Source organism: Pipistrellus hanaki (genome assembly GCF_964339955.1).
Source record: "Pipistrellus hanaki genome assembly, chromosome: X".
In the NCBI taxonomy this organism is placed as follows: domain Eukaryota; kingdom Metazoa; phylum Chordata; class Mammalia; order Chiroptera; family Vespertilionidae; genus Pipistrellus; species Pipistrellus hanaki.
In genome coordinates, this window is record NC_140524.1 from 18,467,799 (window position 1) to 18,489,823 (window position 22,025).

Here is a 22,025-nt window from a genome sequence, read left to right on the forward strand (position 1 = left end):
TCATAAAATGGATTTGTGTGCTAGGTATCCTATAGGGCCCAGTGGCTCAGCCTTCCAAATTACCTGAGGTAGACACTCTTGGTGAACCCCTTTGTGGGCTGTGTGCATAGTCTTGTAGTTAAGCCTTGATTGCTATTGGTATCACTGGGAGGAATTGACTTCCAGGCCAACTGGCTGTGAGGACCAGCTGTGTCTACAATGGGAGAACTTCTGTGCTGGAGACACCCTTATAAGGCAGGACTTGCTTCAGTGGTGCTTTGGTGCTCACAGAGTCTGCCCTCTGAGTGTGTCTCTTATGGATGTCAAGAGTTGTAATCTGGATGGGTACACTGGCTCTGACCACTGGGTACACTGGCTCTTGGATCTCCAAGGAGGTGCAAAGTCAGCCACTACCTGAGACCACCCAGCAAGAGCTACAGAGAGATCTGCAGAGTCCTCCTTTTTGTTTGGGGTTTGGAGGTGTCCAGATGAGGCCCAGCTGTGAAGCAGGGCCTTCTTTTGGAGGCGCTGAGGCTCTTTGATCCAGCTGCAGTACGTTAGGTTTCAGATTGCAAAGGGCCAGGTCATTCATGTGCAAAAGCCTCTGTGCACAGCTTGGGGAGGGTTGTAAATTGTGTGGGGTGGGGTCTCAGGGAATCACCAGGGTAGAGCAAACAGCAATGGCTGACCATCAGCCCTGCCTGGAAGAGTTCCTGTGTCTGGTGGCACCTGCAGGAACAATGATCCCTGCAAACACCTCTGAGAGAAACCTGCCCTTGATTTTGGCTCGATGCCAGACAGTCCGGTTCTCCCCATATGAGTGTGGGTCCCCAGAGTCTCACCCTGAACTGGAGTTCAGAGCAGTCAGATGCTTGTTTCTCCTTCCTGATTGAAAAAGACAACAGTGTACTCAGCTGCTAGTCTTTTCCGCCCGCTTGCCTCCATACCTCCGCACTTCACTTCTGCACCTCCACCCCTCCTCTAAGTCTCAATGTGCTTTTCTCTTTCCTTCTAGTTGTATAATTTCCACTCAGCCAGCCTTCCCCTGGTTCTGGATGATACCTGTTTTGTCTTTTATTTGTAGTTTTGAAGTTGTTGTGCGAGGCAGCAAGTTCAGGTGTTTACCTATGCCACCATCCTCAGAAAATTTTGCAAAATATTTAAAACTACTGAGTGTAAATATTATTTTTGCATAGACTATGAAGAGGATGAGAGACATAGAATGTAATTTGGAGAAGGTTTCAGAATTTTGTCTGTTTTGTTTTTAAATTAATTATAGAAGATATTTAAACATTTAACTGCTGGTGACAGATCTGGGTTTATCTTAGGAATTCAATGAAATTTAATACTAGAAAAATCTGTCACTATAATTGGTCACCCATGTAACAGTCAGGAATTATCTAAGGAAGAAACCATTGTAAATATTTAACACCAAGGCAGTTTAATGCAGGAAATTGATTACATAAGTAATAAAGAAACTAAACAGGAGAGAGTCAGGGAACTCAATAATTAGCAACATGAATAAGTCATTCCCATCTCTAGGCTTGAAGGACAAAGAGAGGATATAGTGTTACTGGGTTCAACAAGATCTAGAGCCATATTTTATCAATCTGATGGGGCTGTGGCTGTGTAAAATATGTAGCCACTAAAGGGGAAACCAACTGATGCAGAGGAAAAGAAAAAAAAAATCTGCTCCATTTTCTTAGGTTCTAATTTCCTGTTGGTCCACCTGTTGGCAGAACCTAGATGGTAGCAAAATATTGGCCATCCTAAGAATTACAGTCTACAGGATTCAGCATATGTATATTATAGGGCAGAGGACAAGTAAGGGATGCATCTGAGGGCAGATAAGAATACTACATTGACAGATTAAATGAGAAAAAATCATATCAAATTGATAAAGTGTTTAATAGTGTATCCTTTCCCCATCCCAAACCTTCCCAAGTACAGGCTAGGTTAGGTACCCTTCTCTGGGCTTCCAATCCCCTTCTGTGCTCTTCCTCTCATCACAGCATTGATTTCCAAGCTGTGATTAATAGCTGACTTGCCTATCTCCTCCATTTGCCTATAAGTTCTATGATTGTAAAGACTATGCCATATCTCCCACTGTATCTAAAGTGTCTGCTTATTGCTTAGATCAGAGCATGCTCTGTAAATATTTGTTGTTGAATCATTTAATTTGCCAATGATTTTGAATTGTTAAATAAAATATGTAATTATTTTAACTTTATAATTTTTCCTAAGCTGAATATCACACAAAAGCCATGATTGCACAAATGGAAACACATCAATTGATTATACCCTGTTTCCCCGAAAATAAGACAGTGTCTTATATTAATTTTTGCTCCCAAAGATGTGCTACATCTTATTTCCTTGAAGAAGAATACAGTACAAATTTATTGTTCAATGAAAATAAAGGAAATTTATTACCTGTATACGGTACAGTAGTACGGTAGTTGTCAACACAAGCCAGACAAACTGTGAATCCTACAGTATCAAGAATTTACTCATTTATTCAATGACAATCATGTCATCATCTTCTGGAACATCATCATAACAATCCAATTCCTGAATTTCCTGGTGAATTTCTTGTGACTCCATTTCTTTCAGAATCAGTGGACCAAATCTCTCATGTTTAGCCTAGGGGAGCCTTATTTTCGGGGGATGCCTTATATTTCACTCAGAAGGAAACCTGTAAGTAGGTCTTATTTTCGGAGGATGTCTTATTTTCGGGGAAACACGGTAGTAACTGCTTTCATCTAGTCAGATTACAGTCTTACTTGAAGTAATTAGCATCAACCATTATCTAACCTAGGAACTGCATCACTCTCAATGTTTACCTATCATTGTTTTACAGACACAATTTCAGGAACCTGTAAAAGCTGGGAAGTGAAGGACTCATGGAATGTTTATGTTGATAGCTTAAAGAAGAAAAAAAAGTCTTGAAAAGTTAGTTTTCTTTTCCCCCACAAACTTAGTAATGGAATTTTCTCAAAAACAATGAGTAGAAAATAGAACTATTAATCTCATCGATTGGCATATTTTACACAGGATTTAATAGAAAAATAGACAAGCCAACTAGCCTGGGTGTCCTAAATGACCTTAGTATTACATGGCTATCAAGCTGGAAACAAATTCTCTCTATGTATACTATTCCCAATATTTTGATGATCCAAGTATAGGTTCACAGCATAGGAAAGGGACCTTGAAGGGCATCTAGTCTAGCCATCCATTTCAATTTTAGACACATTTGTTTTTAGAAAGTTCTTCATATAAAGTCCATAACTGGTTCCTGTATAATCCTTTATTCATTAGTTCTAGTTCTCCTTTATGGAATCACAAATTTATCTAAACAACCACATGATAACCCTTGAGATATCCAACAATTTATCAAGTCTTTCTCATCCAAAATAAACATACTAATTTTTCTCTAGAGGTTGCCATATGTCATAGTGTCTAGACCTTTGTTGTCCATTACATTAACCATAGTCACATGTGCCTATTTAAGTATAAAGTAATTAAAATTAAATATTTACTTATTCAATCATCATAGCAGCATTTTAAGTGCTCAATAGTCACAGTGGCTAGTAGCTAGTGTACTGGAAAACTCTGAAAGAGACCAATTCCATCATCATTATTGCAAAAAGTATTATTGTTCAGCGCTGGTCTAGATGTTTCATTATCTTGATATCTTTCTTCTGGAATCATTATACTTTGTGGATTTTTTCCATAGATCATTATATTATTATTCTGTTCAACCAGTGAAGCAGAAGCACTAAGATCCAAGTCTTAATCTGAAAATAGTGTTCTTTTCAGTGAAATGTAATGATCTATATATTTAATTTCTATTTCTAAGCCTATTGATATTTTCTTTGCAATGTTGCAGCAGTTTAAAAACCAGAAATTCTAAACTCCTTAAATAATTCTAATAACTCCCCAAACCAGTATTACAGTGTCCATGTATATGCTTTTATTTTATAAGACTTTATTAACACATGTAGTATTGAGCACAGTAGTTCCTGTTCTGACATTCAGGTCATGGAATTAATATTTGTGCATATGTTACAGAGACAGGCTCTGAGGAAATACAGGTAAATCAACTTCCCACCTTGGAAGCCAGAACTTCCCCTATGTGGTGTATTATCTCTTTCCCTAACCTGAAGCTGTTGCAATCACTATTAGTGCTTCTGTTGCTGCTTGCCATCATCACCTCCCCCAATCTGAACCCAGATTCCAGTTCCACACCCTGAAGGGGAGGCCAGATTGCACTAGGCATGAGTATGTATGTACACCAGGCATCCATGCCAACTGCTCAGCACACACCCTGCCACCCACTGAGGCTGTAGTCCTGAGACCATGCCTAGAATATTCAATTGTTCATATACATATCTTATTATCCCATCACATATCTATGTATATAAAAGCCGAAGCTATTGTTGTGACCAAACAAGCAGAACAACTGGTCAACCAGTTGCTATGATGTGCACTGACCACCAGGGGGCAGACAGTCAATGCAGGAGCTGTCCCCTTGTGGTCAGTGCACTCCCACAGCTAACCTCCAACAGCCAGTTAACCGCCCACGGTCCCTTCCCCCTCCCCACAGCCGGTCGGCCCTCATAGGCCCCTGGTGCTAAACCATTTGTAGACCACCTACTTCTGGGTTGGGGTTTCATTCATAGCAGAGCATCTCCCTCGCTGCTATCTATTGAAAGTCATCCCTTGACACAAGGAATTGTCTCTCCTGTTCTCTCCCTTCCCCACCAAGGCAGTGCAGTGGTGAGGGGAGGGAGAGGGGGGAGGTGTGGAACCATGCAGTGGTGGGCTGCATTGGTGTTCTGCATCTGTTCCTTCTGTGCCCAGCCTGGTGATCATCATCTCCTCTCCCAACCTTGCCAGAGGCTTTTGGGCCCCGGGCTTGGATGGGGAACTGGGGATAGATAGTGGCAGATGCGGCCCCTTTACCAGGTGGACTGAGGGCCTGCTCCCTCCTCGGAGTTGGTAGCCGACCTCCTGGAGTTTGTAGCCCTCAACCCCCACCCCGTGCATGAATTCATATACCAGGCCTCTAGTTACTTACATAAAACAAGATAAAATTATTACGATTTTTAAGATATCAAAAACAGAGCATTAAAGCACATAATGGGACTTCATGCATCTGCATAAGTCACATATCCATGAAGATATACCTGCAATAAAATGAAATGCAATTAAATATTCACTGCAACAGTAAATATGGAGAAGCTTATCTGGAGACTATTTCAATAGTAGAAATAGGAGGTCTTCAGAATATTAGCTAGGGCAATTGTGGTAGGAATGGAATAGAGTGAACAGATTTAAAGTGTTTTCTGTGACACTACTTATAAGTAGTGTATGAGAAATTCAAGTCTAACTTTTCATAAAAGGGAAAGCTAATGGTTCACATAATCAAACTAAAGGGTATGTCTGGCCTTAGAGCTGTTAGAACTATAATCTCAAATACCACCTGGTTACCCTCTCTAATATTCCCATTCTCTCTCTTGGTGCCTACCCCTGTGACCAAAATGCTACACAAGAACAACTTGGTTTGATTGGGAGTAAGAAACAATTTACTTCCAAGAATATGATAACTTTTTAAAGATGGCAGTGTAAGTAAACACGGTAACTCACTGACTCCCATAACCCCATGAAAATTACAACTAATTCATCAACACTAAACCAGTATAACATGAAATGTTGAAGATTCTTTTTTAATAATAAGAAGAAAAACAAGAAAAATAGCAATAATATGAACAATAAAATGGTATAATAGTAAATACATATCTATGAACAATAGAATTTAAAAATCAAAATAAACCGACAATAAAAAGAACAAAATAAATAAATGAAAAAAGGAATCTAATGAACAACACAAACTGATGAATAAAATAGATCCACCTTATCTGGTTTGGCTCAGTAGATAGAGAGTCAGTCTGTGGACTGAAGGATCCCAGGTTCAATTCTAGTCAAGGGCACATCCTCAGTGTGCAGGAGGCAGCCAATCAATGATTATGTCTCGGCATTAATGTTTTCATCTCTCTCTCTCCCTCTCCCTTCCTCTCTGAAATCAATAAAAAAAATATATAAAGCAATAGATCCAGAGGCATGGATACATGGAACAGTCTGAGGAATCTCAGAGGGAGGGAGGCAGGAAGAGATTAAACAAAGAATTTATATGCATCTATGCATAGCCCATGGACACAGACAATAGGGTGGTGAAGGCCTGGGGTGGGGCAGGATCTGGGTGGAGGAGGGCAATGAGGGGGGAAAGGGGAAGGGCGACATCTGTAATACTCTCAACAATAAAGTTTTGTGTGTTTTTTTTTAAGTAGATGCATATGTTCCCTGACAGGAAAGAGATGTTGAGACAATAAATCAAGTAATGTAAACTATGGAGGCATAGTCTCTAAACAAATATCAGACATTTTATAAATACAAGAGGCCCAGTGCATAACAGTCGTGCACTGGGGGGAGAGGGAGAGGAAGTTTCCCTCAGCCCAGCCTACACCATTTAGCAGTCCTTAGCACTGCCACAGAGGCTGGAGAGGCTCCCACCACTGCTGCTGTACTCACCAGCCAGAAGCCAGGCTCACTATTCCTTATTGCTGCAGCCAGGCTCACTATTCCTTAGTGCTGCCTCAGAGGCGGAGGCAGGAGAGGCACCTGCCACCTCCTCTGCATGCCAGCCATGAGCCTGGCTTCTGGCTGAGCGGCACTGCCCCTGTGGGAGCGCACTGACCACAAGTGGACAGCTCCTGCGTTAAGTGTCTGCCCCCTGGTGATCAGTGCGCATCATAGCGATCCATCGTTCCATTGTTCCATCAATTTGTATATTAGGGTTTTATTATATAGGATAGATAGAAGCTACAGAAGTCAGTGCCTTATTCTTCCAAAGTGGAGGATGGAAATTTTGTATCTTGCTTTTCCTGTCCTCAGTCTGTTCTTTTGATAATGAGGAATAGGGTATGTCAAGAATGATTCCCAAAGTCAGAATAACAAAAGTTTTATTATTTGTCTCTTTGAGTTGTCCATCCTTCATTTGATCACCATTAAATCTAATAATATAGAGCTAATTATAGATGCCAAAATATTTTTCCAAATAAAACAAAAAACAACAGTAGAAAATCCACACTCAGAAAAACCAAATATACTCTTTCAATAATTTATTAATATATTTATAGATAAGGAAGGTGATAACTCTGATCTTCCAGATTTTTTTTTGAAAGCTGTATTTTTCCACTTGGACCTACAGGATCCAGTAAATGATAATCTTAACAATATTTTAATGTGAGCATCTAATCAAATGTAGGGTGCTAGATATAACAGAATGTATGGTGTTTTTTATTTATTTTTTATTATTCATTTGGAAACTAAGCCCTAGAAAGCATATTGCAGTGTGAGAAGTGATAGAGTTGAAGAGTTAACAGAAAAAGGTGATTTTTGCTGTCTTGCCCTTTCTCCAATGCACTCCATTCTCAAGAGTAGAGCATTCTACTTAAAGTGCAGATCTTACCAACTCTAACCTTGACGCAGAAATCAAACTTATTAGTCTTGTGAGATAATCAAGCTTCAGGAAATCATTATGCCAAACAAACTGTGCTTCTCAACAGACCCTGTGTGCATATCTTTTATCAAACCTAAACTCATGTTACTACCTTTCTCTTTATTCTCCAAACTGTATTGCCTTTTTACCCATATGTACTGATAATACTTAGCCCTTCACAGTTTTCCTTGGCTTGGCATGATTTGTTTATATGAAAGTCTTCCCTTCTCAGCTCTTCATTGCAGAATTAAGTATATAGAATGACACATGATAAGTACTCAAGGGTAAAAATAAACTTAGATGGGTCACCAAAGATTGCTATCAGGATTAAGCAACCCATGCCCCATAGTACTACAGGAATCATTGTGCTAGAAGTCTTGGATTGCACAGCAGTACCCAAAAGTGACTAATTAGGACAAGGACAAAGCAACTTGGGGAAGACCACATCCTAGCTTCATTCTGGTACTGACTTCTATTTTGTTAGTAACAAGTAGTTTTGAATACTTCACTCCTAATTTTCTGTCTATACTAAAATGTGACATTTTCTATTTCATTGGAGTATCTTGGGAAAAATCTGATATTTTATCTCCCAAGTTTAGTTTCTATGGTACACGTACATAATTATACTCAATAAATTTCACTTGAGTTTACTCCTTTTACCCCTTATTTATTTATGACATTTTATGGGAAATTATTTAAGTTATGAAACATTCTATTTCCAAGTATATCTTCAAGTCAGACATCCCTAGATTTCACCAATCACAAGTTATCTATTTTATATACTTCCATTGGGCTTTGTAACTCTACTTTTACCACAGTTCTTTGTACATATCTGCTGCTCTTTACAGACTAGTGCTTTTGGAGAGTGGATCATAATTAACCTGGAGTTCTTGGTAGTAATTTGGACTCCAGAAATCTACCCTATGGTAACAGAAGCTCTACAGATGAGTGCTAAAACTGACATTTTTTACAAGCTTTCTAGGTGATTGTTAGGCCTACTAAAGTTCCAGAACATTTCCCCTAGACTGAGACACCTTTAAAGAGATTCATGTTTCATTCTTCGTGGAATCTTTCTTCCTTTATATCTGTTGCCCAGGATTTAGTAGCCATTTAATAAAAGTTTTAAACATTAATTTAAGGTGGGCACAAGGAGATCTTGAAACAGAAGCCATAGCTGCAAATTGCAAGAATTTTGTAACACCATCCACAATTTAGTTTTCAGTAAATATTACTTTAAAGGCAAAGGAAAGCAATCAAAAGTTTTAAGGATGTCAAATGCATAATTTCCCTTCTTTCCACATTGCCAAATGCACTATTGAGTTTTCAGAATCTATATATATATATATATATGTATATATATATATATATATATATATATATATATAAAAGCCTAAGCAACCATTATGACCAAACAACCAGTCAACCAATTGCTATGATGTACACTAACTAGCATGGGGAAGACTCTCAACACAGGAGCTGCCCACTGGAGGTCAGTGTGCTCCCACAGCCAACTTCCCAGGGACAGCCAACTTCCTATGGTCCTTCCCCCAGCCAGCCAGGTGGTCAGTGCGCTCCCATAGCCAACTGCCTGTGGTCCCTCCCCCTAGCTGGCCAGCCCCAATCTGCCCCAAGTGGGACTGGGCAAGATGGCCCCAATTGGCCCCAAATGCCATCCAGGCCAAAGGACTCCACCCATGCACATATTTGTGCACCAGGTGTCTAGTTGTATAATAAAAGGTATAGCTTTTAATATTTACAACACCAAAAAATGAACTCTATGTAGCAATTCTTAATAAGAATGAGAAAAATGTTCTTACGCTCCATCCCTGCTGCTTTTAATGTATGTATACTATGTTTAATAATCTGATCCCCTTAATTTACATAAATTAAAATGATCTCAAATTAGATTTCCTGGAGCACTGTTCCAAATAAATAACTTTAAAAGATAATGCAGAGTCTTAGTCACAAATCATGCCACTGCTGCCATTTGCAGGTTCTGCACCTTTCTAAAAAATTACCCTTTGTAAATAATTTTTTCCAATGAAGTCAGAGTTTGTATAACTGTAACCACCTGCATTTTTATATAATATCCAGAATAACACCAAAAGGTAACATCTGTATATACCAGGTGTACTGGTTGATAATGAGGATTTTTTTCAATAGATGGAGTTACACATATGTTGATATGTATGCTATTTTGTTCTATTGACAGCAAGCTTCAAACTTCATATGTCAAATTTTCTAACGGTGTTAACATCATAGACGTTTTTATGCTTAAAAATATTGAATTTTGTGCCAAAAAAGCATTTTTAGGAAGTTTTAATTCATTATTTTATTTTGAAGAAAAGTGCTGCTGAAAGTTATCATATATTTTGGGAAGCTTATGTTGAATATGCTTCATTTCAAGATACTTGTGAATACTGGTTTAACACTTTAAAAGTGTTGATTTCGATGTAAAAGACAAAGAACAAAGAACATCCAGGTCAACTGAAAAAGTGTGAAGACCAACAATTATAAGCATTAATGGATGAAGATGCGTGTCAAACTCAAAAACAACTTGCAGAAAGATTAAATCTTACTCAGCAAACAATTTCCAATCATCTACAAACAATGGAAAATATTTTAAAAGAAGGAAAATGGGTGCCACATCAACTGAACTAAAGACAAATGGAAAACCAAAAAGTCATCAGTAAAAAAGCTATCAACGGCACAAAAGTATTTTTTGCATCAAATTGTGACTGGCGATGAAAAATGGATTTATTTTGAGCATCCCAAATGTACAAAACCATCAATATTGACTGCAAGGCCAAATTGCTTTGGAAAGAAGACAATGCTTTGCGTTTTGTGGGATCAGGAAGGTGTGGTGTATTATGAGCTTCTAAAACCAGGTGAAATAGTTAATACTGATTGCTACTGACAAATAATCAATTTGAACCACACTTTGATCATAAAACTATCAGAATGGGCCAGAAGACACGGCAAAGTTTGCTTCATGATAGCACACCATCACATGCTTCAAAACCAGTTAAAGACATATTAAAAGATATTGCCTGGGAAGTATTAACCCACCTGCCATATTAACCAGAACTTGCTCCTTCAAATTACTACTTGTTCAGATAGATGGCACATGCACTTTCTGAGTAGCAATTAAAAAGGTACAAAGAAGTGGAAAATTGGGTCTCTGAATGGTGTGCCTCAAAACAAAAGAAGTTCTATTGAGACGATATCCACCAATTACCTGAAAGATGGAGGAAATATGTAGCTAGCGATGGACATTACTTTGAATGAAGCACTTTTGAACATTTCTCTTGAAATTATCATGTTTTCTTTTATTAAAAAATCTGCATCATTAACTGGTACACTTGGAATAAAAAGCCAGCAACTGTAATGCCATAATGACCATAATGACCAGTCGCTATGATGTCCAGTGTGGCCAACCAACTGTCCTGATCAGGGGGTAGGGCCACCAGCCAATCTCCTGTGGCCCCTCCCCTGCTCGGCCCACCTCCAATCAGACTGTCCCACTAGATCAAGGGTGGGGCTGGTTGGACAAACACCCCCCTGACCTTCCCCCAGGCTGGCCCCACCCTCAATGGGCCCCCACCACCCTGATCAGCCTGCAGGCCCTCCCCTGGCCAGCCCACCCCTGATCACCTGTAGCCCCTCCCCCTGGCCCATCTGCACCTGATCACCCCCCACCCCAATAGGGGTCAGGGTTTGCCAGCTAACCACCCATGCCCCCCTCCTTCAGGCTGCTGGCCCCTGATCGGCACTCCCACTCCTTTCAGCCCCTCCTCATGGCCAACCCCACCCCCAATTGGCCTTTCAACCCCTATCAAAGGCAGGGCCAGCTGGCAAATCACCTATGCCCCCCCCCCCCAGCTGGCCCAACCCTGATTGGGACCTGACCAAGGTGCGCCAGTTGCCCAGTCCAACCTCCCACCATCTCCTCCTCCCAACAGGACCAGTTCTAATCTGCTCCAATTGGAGCCAGGCCGGCTTGACCCAACCCATGCAAGAATTCATGCACTGGGCCCCTAGTAATACATAAGAGGTTCCTTCTCATCCTTAGTGCAAAGCAGTTTTAAGCACATTCCATTTTTTTATTTATTTATTTTAAATATTTTTATTGGTTTTTTACAGAGAGGAAGGGAGAGAGATAGAGAGCTAGAAACGTCGATGAGAGAGAAAGACCGACCAGCTGCCTCTTGCACACCCCCTACTGGGGATGTGCCCGCAACCAATGTACAATACATGCCCCTGACCGGAATCGAACCTGGGACCTTTCAGTCCGCAGACCGACGCTCTACCACTGAGCCAAACTGGTTTCGGCGAGCACATTACATTTTAAATTAAATACTTTAACATTAAATTTGAGCATATAATTTTATATTTCTATACTGTATAACTCTCATATGTATCACTACATTTGGTCCTCAAACCATCCTGTGAGACTAATAAGCTGCTATTATTAATTTAGTGTTACAAATGAAGAAAATGGACTTCAGGGTAGCCCAAGGCACACCATTAAAGCTTAAATTCACATCTTCTGAAATATAAAGCATGTTCATTCCACCATATCAGAGTTTCTCAGGACTGCCACAATTATGACATATATCCTTAAAGTGTAACTACCCACTTGACCCCACCAACTTCAAGTGGTGTGACTGATCATACACAGACAAACTGGCCATTCCAATTCTTTACAGGTGCCTTTCAGAGATGGTGAGGTCCTACAGTACAGGCAGTACCTACTTCACATACATACAAAGCCAGGCCAGCCTAGACTTTCTATCAGAAAATGTTGACAGAAAATATGCAACTTTTTTTTTCTTATTTTTCAATTACAGTTAGCATGCAATATTATATTAGTTTCAGGTTTACAACATAGTAATTATACATTTATATAACATACAAAATGAAACACCAATAATTCTAGTACCCATCTGACACTATAAATAGTAATTATATTATTGACTATACTAGAGGCCCAATTCATGAAATTAGTGCACGGGGGGAGAGGGGGAGGAATCCCTCAGCCCAGCCTGCACCCTCTCCAATCTGAGACCCCTTGAGGGATGTCCAACTGCCCATTTAGGGTCGGGCCTAAACGGGCAGTCGGACATCCCAGGACTGCTGGCTCCCAACTGCTCATCTGCCTAGCTTTCTGATTGCACCTACCCCCTTCTGCCTGCCAAACTGATCACCCCCAGCATCTGGGGAAAGGAAGGCCTACACTTGCACAAATTTCATGCATTGGGCCTGTAGTCATAAATAATGCTGCAGTGTACATAGGAATCGTATGTCTTTTCATATTAGTGTTTTGGATTTATTTGGATAAATACCCAAAAGTCTAATTGCTGGGTCATTTGCTAGGTCTATTTTTAATTTATTGAGGAACCTCGATACTGTTTTCCATACTTGCTGCCCAATTTACAGTCCCACCAATATTTCAGAAAAAGAGTTCCTTTTTCTCTACATCCTGGCTAACATTAGTTGTTTGTTGATTTATTGATGATAGCCATTCTGACAGGTATGAGGTGACATCTCATTGTCATTTTAATTTGCATTTCTCTGCTGATTAGTGACATTTAGCATATTCTCATATGTCTGTTTGCCATCTGTATGTCCTCTTTGGAGAAATATCTATTCAGGTCCTCTACCCACTTTTTAATTGGTTGTTTATCTTCTGTGTTAAGTTGTATTCCTTATATATTTTGAATATTAACCCCCTTATTGGAAGTATTGTTGGGGAATATCTTCTCTGATTTATTAGGTTGTTTTTCATTTTGTTGATGATTTCCATTGCTGTGCACAAATTTTTTAGTTTGGAAAAAAATCATTTTTAGTTTGATGTAGTCTAATTTGCTTATTTTTATTTTGTTTCCCTTGCCCAGTGATACATACCAAATATATATATAACATTATATATAATATATAATATATAATATATATTATATTACTAATTATATGTATATGTATGTATGTATGTGTATATATATATATATATATATATATATATATATATATATGAAATGTCATAGAATTTATAGCTGATGTTTGGAGAACATATGAACTGATCCCTGCTGTTACCTGGAAGTCTAAAATGAAATACAGGCTAGGGTGATCCATGGGGGGAATAACTGTCATGGCCAGAGTTTAATGGCAATTAAACTTTTTTCCATGGGCAACAATAAATACTAATGAAAGTCAATGGATGGAAATCATTCTGAAAAGGCCAAGCCCAAGAAATTTGGCTACCATGGAAGTGATATCTCCAAACAAATGCACATGAGGAGGACAAGGCTAGAATAAATCAAAATTAGTTCAGAGGATGTATCACCATGGAAAGATGGTGCAGTACAATGTCCCTATGGTAGGAATGACTCCAGAGAATCTTAAAACCATTTCACAAGAGAAAGAGCCAGCACTGTGGCATGCATGACATGCAGAGCATGCCAATACAAGATTAATACTGCCCCAGTCAGGTAAGGTCTTGTCCATTTGTTTTCATCCATTCTATCTGGAGGTTTCACGTGAAAACAGATATAGCATAATGCATGGAATAGGAGGACAAGAGCTGAGAGGTATGCAAAAAAAAAATACATCATCTTTATCCCCTTCTCAGTCCTGCTTCTTTCCCTCTCCCTTCCTATCCACAGATGTTGATCCCAAGAGCACTTCAGTCTGCTCAGTAATCTCCATCTCAAAGTCTGCTTCTCAGGAACACATCTTGCAACAGCTCCACCTTCCCTACTGTATGCTTCTGAGTCCAGGTTAGGCCAAGAGCTGTAATGGGAGAGAGCAGATATTAATTGAAAGATACTCAAGTTCTGGTTTTCCTCTGATTCAGCTTTTTAATACTTAAGATTGAGATTGTTCATTAAAAACAATACATGACTAAAACATTTATGAAATCTGCCTGAGGATCTGTGTAAATACAAGAAGGGAGATGTTACAGAATGGACTTGAAAGTCACTATTGTGACCAAAAAAATTAATGATTTACCCCCACTGAGTCCATCCTGGTCAATAAATTAAGTCACACCACAGTTTACCTGGTATCAAAGCTTCATTTTTCTCTAGCATTCAGTTTTGGAGATATTGTTGGTACCTTCAAATTTGTCTTCATACCGGTAGGAAGCCATAGAGTGATTCCAGAGATGTTGCCAGAACTCAGAAAGGGTTTGTCACTCATTTGGATGAGCTTTCAGAGGGGTTTGTTTGATGGTTCATTTGTTTATCCTAATGGTGGCAGCTCTTCATTCAATGAACCCTTTTGTTTATTTCAGGATATATTTAAAAGTGACACCATCAAACCTTCTGAATCAGGTAGGTAATAACATTCTCAGTCCAACATCTATTTTAAAGCAAAGATATAAGAAAAATGTCCTAATTTGGTTAGATAATTGCCTGTAAGAAGAATTCTGAACATATTTAGAGCAATGGCAGGATCTTTAGGACAAAATGAATATATATATATATATATATATATATATATATATATATATATATATATATATATGTAAGTTCTGGTATGTTGGTTTTTCAGGCATCATCTATCTTGAATTGTTATCTATGCTACTCTTTGATAATTCAGGAAGACTCTGAAAATGGAAGGTGATCCCCTAGTGCTGTATACTAGCAATGATGTCAAAAGGAGAACAGCAAATACATTATTCAAGGCAAAGAGTCTCACACTGGGCTCTGTATTAGGCACCCTCTCTTAGTTATCAAATTGCAAAAAAACATACATTTGGAAATCTCTTATGCTATTGGAACATATAAAATATCACTCCATCCCCACCATTGTCACATATACTTGAATTACAAAATGTAGAGAAATTTTACATAAGGCATGACAAATATTTACTTCTGAAATTAATAAAATGAGATTTGGGCAAGAAATCATTTTTACATGCATTAGCACTGGTAGAGTGCAAACCTCAACAAACCAGCAATCTTGAGCTCTGAGGTCCAGAAAGAACAGAGAAAACTGGATAACCTGACAACTGGTTGCTTTTACTTTTCTTCCCCATAGAGAACCTAGAAGATTTAAACATCACCCACCTTATTGTTGTCCTCAAATATCACCCAATATAAAAAGAAGTTAAAATATAAAAGCATTTACAATCGTGTACCTTTTCCCTGAGTACTACAATTTAGAATAGAATGGAACCCATAGCTGAATTCAAGGGTATGTATCTACTAGGACAAGACACTAGGCATGGGGATAGAAGAGGGGGCATTTTTAATACCTCAGCTTTAAGTGTAGAGCTCAGCATGTAAAAATTCTGACATCAGAATAAGAATAATCAATACAGTTTTATTTTCCTCCACAAAGCAAAGAGCAAGCATTTACAGAGCAACTGTGATGAGCCTGGCACTGAGTTTGACACATCCAGGGAATAAGATAGGAGTGAGACATGGATCATGCTCTTGAAACACTCACACTGTAGAGAGGGAAGTAGACGCATAAATAATTACAGAACACTGTGATACATGCTCTAACAGCCCTATAATAGCAGTTGTCACTATTATATTTAGTAAAGAATTAGTGTGGCCATGTTGTAGATACATCACTGACATTACCAACTCATAATCATGACTATTATCTGTTGTGTCTACCCACTTCTGTCCTAAATTACCCCTAAATGAACCTCTCCTGTGTTCTCTTTTATTAGAAGACTACATTGTTTTACAATCCAAATTATAGTATTAATTTTTAAATATCCATTATTATATACAAAACTTCATAAGAGATGTCAAATATGCTCTTACATTAGCTAGATAAATAAAGTTCTGAAACACAGACTACACTAGAAATGAATAGATTTTGACAAAGAAATAACAGGATAGAGGTGTTTGTTTCTAACTACAAAAATATCCTGTTACATCAACTCATCATCAGTCTCCCAAGGATTCCAAAAAGCAGCTAAGGTAATAGTCAGAGTATGCCATTACCTCTTACTATTTCTGTCTCAAAGAAATGAATTCAGTATTTCAGTTATATTCTTCCCTGTGGGACAGAATAGCTAGTGAATTATTTATTTTGAAAGGAATTAAAAATGCTAGCATTTCCATAATTTTGTCTAATTTTTTATCAGTGAAAATAAAAATAATTTTTTTAATTGAAACACATGTAGGTCGCAGACACTTAGGTCCCTCAATTCTGATTTTAAATTTTGAACAAGATATTCCTTTGGAAGGCTGGCTCTAAAAAAAAATTTAATTTTATACCATCCTCAGAGAAAATCACGATCTTAATAAAAAAAACTCATTTTTTGACATATCTAAAAGATAATCTGTACTGGATATTTCAAAAGAAAAATTTGGAGGAAGAGGAATACTCGGAATACTTCTGTAGGTGGTTTACGCATAAGCCCTACTGAACAATTTTAACAGAAACTCATTAGGATAGCAGTGATGGGCACTTCTTGCAAACTCACCTGTAAATGGAATGTTTGATGTGATATGTGATGACTGTAAAAAAAAAAATAGGTGAGCCTTATTTCTAAGCACTCAGCATGAAGAGAAACTCAAAGAAAGAATATTCTCATGCCTTCCCACACAATTTTAGAGCCCAATCTGAAGAAGATGCTGACAGTGCTAATCTAGAAATTTCGGAGGCCACACAACTGTCCAATAGCTTCCAACTTGATCATGAAAGCTGCTTAGAAGCTTACTCTGTGCTTGGGTGGGTGGGAGGGTGTGCTTGGAGTGGGGAGGAAGGCTGGAGGTGTCAGAGGTGCCTGGAGCCCTCAGCTGGTAGGTGACCCCGTATCTGCTGATCTCTTATGGGCAAGTTTACTTCTGTGTCTGGAAGGGAATCAAGTCACCAGGAAAAGTACAGCGGGAGGTGGGCAGGGCTAGGGCAATGCCTGGACATGTGTTTCTGTGCCCACGCTGCTGCTCTGCCCACAATCGTGTGAGTGGGTAGATGTGCTGTTTGTCCTGGGGATGGGGGCTGCTCACCTGGCTGGCACAACTGCAGGGATGGGAGGTGGGTGCCAGTCCTGGAAGGGATCAGGGAATGGGCTTAATGCTGATGCACTTTCCCCATGTCAAGGCTTCCACAGAGCAGCTTTACTGAACCCACGTCTGTGTCACATCTAATCCCAGGACAGATGCATGGATTCTGAAGTGACTTTCCCCACACCCTGAGATCAGGTGGAGGGAGGGGCGGGGTGAGAGGGCAGGAGCTGTGGGGACATTCTTATTCTGCTAAAAAGCTTATGCAAATGTGACCATAGACATGCCATTTCCCACAGCCGGCTCCTGCTCCACCTTTGCTTGTCTTTGTGAGATGGAAGAGTGGGTACAGGGGAGGCGTTCCCACATCCAGCTTCTTCTATTGGCAAGTATTTATTCTGGGGGCTCTGCACCCCACATTGTCCCGGTTAACTGGGAATAACATAGCAGGTAGAGAAGCCTGCCTAAAGCCTTTTCTCGGGGAGCTGACATTTCCAAAGCCCACTTAGGCTGAGCAAAAGACACTGTGGTCCATATACCTCCCTGATTCCCAAGTTCCAATTGAAGAAAAATTGAATAAGTAAGCTCTGTTAAGAGGGAAATACCTTTTCCCCATTTCTGATTTTAGTTTGGAAGGATTTTTTTTCCTAAGAATATTCCTAATCTTCTGATTTCTCTTCACTCTTTTACTCAGACTACCTTGAGATGGTGAAGTAATTTATTAATTGATAAATTTCAGAAGATTAGGCCCAGTCCATGCTTCCTTCTCCTTGTTTCTGGCTGTATTCTGGTACTCCAGGAATTATGTCCCTTTAAGAGGGTGTGGGGAGCTTTTCTTCCCTAGTGCTATCCTAGTGACTGGTTGGGTAAATGTACCTATTTTAGGAGTCCTGGAATAGCAAGTGCAGTTAGCTAACAGACTTAAGGCCACATCCTCCAAGCTGGCTTCTAAAGGTTATAAAGGTGATATTTTGACTCCTTGTGCCATTTCTTTGCTTTCTCAAATTGTTCCAAACCTGGTGGGAAAGAGTGGTGTCACCTTAGGGACCCCAGTAAACACCACTGCATAAGACCAAAGATTATGCTCATCTTCACTGCTATGTGTGTCTAACATGGTAGGTTAGTCGTAAATTTATTAGCAAATGAAATGTAAGGGGAAAGATCCTGGAAGGCTTCTGGGAAAGATTCCCTTACCCTTAAAAAGAAATTTCAAGAAAGGAAGTCTCTCCTCAGGCTTTTGTGTGCATGGAACAGACTGATAGGTCTAAGAGTGGAGGAGGGGGAGGGAATAGGGAGAGATCAACCAAAGAATATACTATACATACATATACACATAACCCATGGACACAGACAAAAATGTGGTGAAGGCCTAGGAGGGGCCAGAGCAGGATAGAGGGGGACAAAAGGGGCATCTGTAATAATCAACAATAAAAAATATGGATTTATGTATCTATATATCTAGATACATCCTTTCTGAAAACTATGAGCACTTTATCAGCAAGTTATATGTAAATATGTGAGCCTTTTAATCTTCTATTACTGTCCATTTGGATTGCTATAACAAAATACCATAGACTATGTGGCTTATGAACAACAGATATTTATTTCTTTTAATTCTGGAGGCTAGAAGACCAATATCTAGGTGCCAGAAGATTCAGTGTCTGGTGAACACTAGTTTTCAGATTCATAGACTGCAGTCTTTTTCAGGTGTCCCCTCACATGGTGGAAGTGGTGAGGGGCCTCTCTGGGTTCTTATAGGGGCAGAAACTTCATTCATGGGTATCCACCCTTCTGACCTAATTACCTCCTAAGGCCCCACTACCAAATACCCTCACATTGGAGATTAGGTTTCAACATTTGAATGGGGGGGAGGGGGAGGCACAAATTTTCAGGCAATAGCAATTACACATTAAAAAACAATGCCTTTGTAGTTAAGTAAACTGAGCCTGTTGAAAGAAAACCCTCAGGAATTTTATTCCTTACATCAACACTTCAAAAGATCTCTCCCTAATGAGTGACTCAGATTGTAGAATAATTGTAATTTTTATTTCCCATATCAAGATGTCTACATCCTTTTAGCTTTATTATACTTCAAATAAATTATTAAGAATGTATGCAGCACAATAATTAAACATGAAATCCAGCTCACAGGCAATGAAGTATAAAACCAGAAATTGCTTCTTAATTCTTTTGACAATTATAAAATAATAAAAGTGAAAAGCTTGACCTTACAGTTTTTAAAGACATTTCTGAAAGCTAGGACTTTGAATTCATATACTGTATTTCTAGTGACCTAATATTTGTTAACATAAAACTTCCAATAATAAACTCATCAACTGGACTCTTTTTACAGTTTCATTATAGACCATGATTATCTGTTTGTACTAAAGTCTTATTAGTTTATCACACACATCATTGCCTCCCAGAGAGCAATGGTTGAGATTTGTTCAAGTGTGTGAATTGCATAAATCATACATTTCCTCCTATAGGTTTCAGTAACCTCAATATTTGACACTATATGTCAACAATGAGATATCAATAAGACTTTATGTAATAAATATGTTGTTATTCTAAAGAACTACTAGAACCCAATAGACATGACTCAGTGGTTAACCAGAGTCACCAAAATAAATTCAATAAAAAGGAATAAAATGATTATGGTCCTCTGGAAACAGTAGAGCCTATGAAAGGCTAAATGTCCATAATGATGCTCAAAAGAGATAATATAAATTGAGCAAGAAACAAGTTGTATAAAATGCATATATAATTGTAATCATCAGATAAACACTGTCAGGGTGACTGGAGTCTGGATAGTAAATCAGATCTGTGCTTCCTCACCTTCTGGAAACTTGGGGGAAGATATTGCATAAGCACCTGAGCTCATCTTCATTTTTTCACATTGCTGATGAGCTTGATTCAAAAATGGAGTCACATATTTTGCTAATTTCTTCCTGAATAACACAAAACTCACATATAAAAAGGTGGTGGTGCAGTAAGTTCAGATGTGTTGGGAACCTCTCCTGTGTAAATTTTTGCAGCTATATGTTCCCAGGGACCTTATGTATCCAAGAGAAGCTTTGTTAAGATATTAAAAATCTAAGACTTTATACTACACTTCAAGAAAAAAATAGGTGTTTTATTCACTAAAAATAACGCATGCAAGAAGGAAGACAACTTAATACTAACAATGGTTAATGAGGAAAATATATTGTCTCAATAATTATTCGTAATGTGGTTATGAAATTAAGTAAATTATTAAGTTAAAGTTCTAAAAATGGCATAGTATAAACAATTTAAAATATTTTGAACTCTAGAAAAGGGCAGTGGTTTCAATATTTCAGCTTTGTTGATCCAGCATAACTCCACTTCATAAGGACAGTATTGCTTGCAGATGTGCTCCCTTCTAGGAAGTCTGGGGCCAAGTGATCTGGACTCTGGAGGAGCGGTAGGGGAAATAAAAAACAAAAAGTATGCTAAAGTCCTTGTCTTGTTGGGCTGGAAGTGCTGTATGTAACTGTTTATTTCTTGGCATTGATAAGAAAATATGTTTCCAAATGTAGTGCCTAGAGTTCTTGGGCCCAATTCCTAACTCAATTATAGGACATAAAGGGTTACTTACTGAAATGGAGGCTGAGGCTCTATTGATGCTTCAGGCCTAGAGAGGCTCAAAGCCACTAGCTAAATGCTGATATGCCCCCCAAACAATGGTCAAGGATATGGGAGATTGGCTAAAGAGGACTCAAACTACAGAAACTGGAAAGGTTTAAATTAAGTTGATGTTGACAACCACTGCTATTAAGGAAAAAAAAAGTGTTAAGAAGCATTTGATTTGAGGTGAGGGGTTAATATCAATCTCAAAGTTAAATAATTTTAGAGAAGAGTCAAAATGTCCCTGTTCAATATTTCAATAAACATCAAATGCCTTAAACTTTCAATGTAAAGAAAAAAAAAGAGGAAGAAGAATAAGTCTGTTTCTAAAGGTTTGTGACTAGAATATTCCTGCTCCCTGAAGATGCAGGTCTTCCCTAATGAAAAATTATCAGGACAGAAAAATAACTTACCTTGTAAGTCTTATATTGAAACTATTTCACTATAGTTGCAGATGCATGAGTGATCCCAGACAACATCAGCAGGAAAATTGCCCAGCTGAGTCCATCCCAAATTGCCAAATCATGGGGTTGTGAGCCTACTTCTTTGCACTTCAATGGTTGGGTAGAACTCTGAGAAAACAGATACAAGTAGAGAATAAAATAAATGAAAATGAAGAAAGGAGAAAATGCTGATTTGTAAATAGCAAAAAAACCAGTCCGACTAGAGTAGATGGGCCACAGGAAAATAGAAAGAAAACAGGAATGGTTATGTAGGAAGGTCATAGAGGACTTGGATGTCAGGAGTTGACATTTAGATTTAATTATGAATTGAGTCATATGAAGAAAATTATATATATATATATATATTTAAATATATTTTATTGATTTTTTTACAGAGAGGAAGGGAGAGAGATAGAGAGCTAGAAA

The 22,025-nt window shown here is 38.7% G+C and overlaps 1 pseudogene across 1 annotated transcript in view; it reads left to right on the top strand.

The window, feature by feature from the left end:
- LOC311615577 (threonylcarbamoyl-AMP synthase-like) overlaps positions 1 to 22,025 on the top strand; it is a 33,150-nt pseudogene that overhangs the window by 9,121 nt on the left and 2,004 nt on the right. Inside the window, exon 3 of the transcript in view lies at positions 4,015 to 4,070. The product of the transcript in view is annotated as a threonylcarbamoyl-AMP synthase-like (transcript). The remainder of the gene's footprint in view (positions 1 to 4,014; positions 4,071 to 22,025) is intronic.